A 2,733-nucleotide genomic window follows, 5' to 3' on the forward strand; every position below is an offset into this window, starting at 1 on the left:
CCCGACCATTCCCAGGCCCAACCCTAACTCCCCCGCTTTCCTGGCCTGGATCTCCAGCCCCCCTCTGATCATCTACCCCAACAGTAAATTGCCCCTCCTGTAGTCCTGGCTCCTCCCCTCCCCCCCCACTGCAGTGCCACCCCTGCTCCCTTGCAGGCTGACTGCATCCCTGGCTAACCATCACTTGCACCCCCCCCCCCCCCCCCGTCCCCCAACTCTTCCTCCCAGCCCACCCTGACTGCTGGCCTCCACCCTTCCTCCACCGATCCCTATGCAGAGTGGTAGTGGGACCACTCACCCCCACCAGCTTCTGGGCTCTGCCCCATCAGGCTCCTCGGCTAGGCCCCACCCCACATGCCCCACCCCCTTGGCACTGCCCATACCTGATGGGCAATGCCAATTTGCCTCCTGGGCAATGCCAAGGGGGCCAGGTTGACACTGCCTAGGTGCCAATGCTCAGGAGGCACCACCCGTCCTGTTATCTGACACTCTGGGGGGCCCCTCGATTGCCACTGTTGACTCCAGCGAGGTCAGGTCACTGGTTCCTTTAAATCCTGCTGGGGTGAACTTCTGTCCTGGCCATTCAAATTAGATTAAAATGAGCATTTCAACACTTAGCTTCCCTCCCCGCTCCCCCCCGCTGATTTCTGGTGTGGAGCAGATGCCGACGGCACTCCCGGCACTGGGAGATGCTATTGTGGTGAGAACAATGCACGAATCCCATGCATTGCCTACTGTGAGATTCTGCTGGCCCACTGTGCTAAAAATTAGCAAGAGCGCTAATTAGTTTTAATGAAAAGAAAAAAATTATTAAACACAAAGTTGGATTAAGCTACAATACTTGTTTACTCTCTCCTTAGCTTCACAAATACATAAATATTTTAAGATTAACACACATTATAAAGTATATCTTAAGCTACAGTGGTCTCAGTAACACAAAATCCCTTTCAACACACAAGGTGGCTGTGGCAAAATGCGCACTCTGCTCTGAAATGTTGTGGCATTCTGGCATCGTCAAGAGACTTCAGACTTTGTTAGGACCAGAAGGTATTTATTGATGAGAAATTAGGTACAGGTGTTGCAACACTAGGCTGCCTAGAGTTGTGCTCCAGTCCTTATGATGTTAGCTACATGGCTGCTAGATGATTCTGCCTGAGAGAAGACTTTATCCTCATACATTCATAGATGTCTTCAGCTCAGAAAGGCCCTTTGGCCCATCACATCTGCACCAGTCTAATCCCATTTTTCAACACTCGGCCCATAGCCTTGTATGCCTTGGCACCACAAATGCACATCAAAGTCACCCTATGGGGTCGTCACTCACTCAGTTCTCATTGGTTTCTCAGGTCAGGTGACCCACTATTGCTGTGCTGTCTTAAAGAGACAGACAGCACAGACATAAAATCCCTTCCCCTTTATCTTTTTTATGCAATCTTCAAAATCACATTCTATGTAAATGTTACATGTTTGTAAATCAAATTAGTGATTGTTCGATGGAGGGATCTTGAGGCTTGCATTTAAACTGACACTTTTTAAAAAAGCTTCAAATTATACACAGTTCCAAATATAGTCTTGCATGGTAATCTTCCTTACAGGCTTGCTACTTTCCTAGTTCTGTCCTAGACTGTGCTGACCAAGAACTACATACATTACTCTGCAAATGATGTCACTTTCCAATTCTCCGTTGATCCTTTTCTCAGTCAAATACCTGACTCTACAATCCTTGCCGGTACCACCATTGTAATGTAACACAGTCTTGGTCTGTTACTTGTGAAGGAAATGTTTGTGGTACTCAAATTCTGGTACTTTTGTCATGTGATAAAGTTCCTTCTCTTTCTTGCATTTCTATTTGGTATCCAGCAACCATTTTATCATGTTAATTCTTGTGTATTTCTGTTCGTGTGATTAAATTCAGCAATCTTGTGCTGGCATATCATCTCAGGTTCCTTCTCTACCTGAATTAGAAGTTTGTCTAGTTCTCTCCAGCACAACTGAGTGGTTTAATTTGCTGGTCTCTTTCTTTCGTGTTCCATATCAACCAATCTTCTGCTTAGAAGCAAGTTGTTCTTTATTCCATCTGTTTTTGCAACCCATTCGGTTTATCTATTTCTGAGTTTCTGATCCATCATTCTCTTCTTACAAGATTTGGTAATAAGAACATAAGAACATAAGAAATAGGAGCAGGAGTAGGCCATCTGGCCCTTCGAGCCTGCCCCGCCATTCAATAAGATCATGGCTGATCTGTCGTGGCTCAGTTCCACTTTCCTGCCCTCTCCCCATAACCCTTAATCCCCTCTCTTATCAAAAACCCATCAACCCGCTTCTTAAAAATATTTAGCGAGGCAGCCTCCACCACTTCAACGGGCAGAGAATTCCAGAGATTCACCACCCTTTGAGTGAAGAAGTTCCTCCTCAACTCCGTTCTAAACCGCCCCCCCTTTATCTTGAGGCTGTGCCCCCTAGTCCTACTGTCTTTTTTGAGCGGGAAGAGTCTCTCCACCTCTATCCTTTCCATCCCATTCATCATCTTATACGTCTCAATGAGATCTCCCCTCATTCTTCTAAACTCTAACGAGTACAAGCCTAGTTTATTCAGCCTCTCCTCATAGCTCAACCCCCTCAACAATGATCTCTCCCTTCTCATGCTTTGCATGTTTTCAGCGAACTGACAGGTTCCTTTTGTTGTCATTGCAATAAACTTTACAACATTCAACATTATTTCCTTTTTATTGG

Source organism: Carcharhinus amblyrhynchos, chromosome 6 (genome assembly GCF_965287045.1).
Source record: "Carcharhinus amblyrhynchos chromosome 6, sCarAmb.v2.hapA, whole genome shotgun sequence".
In the NCBI taxonomy this organism is placed as follows: domain Eukaryota; kingdom Metazoa; phylum Chordata; class Chondrichthyes; order Carcharhiniformes; family Carcharhinidae; genus Carcharhinus; species Carcharhinus amblyrhynchos.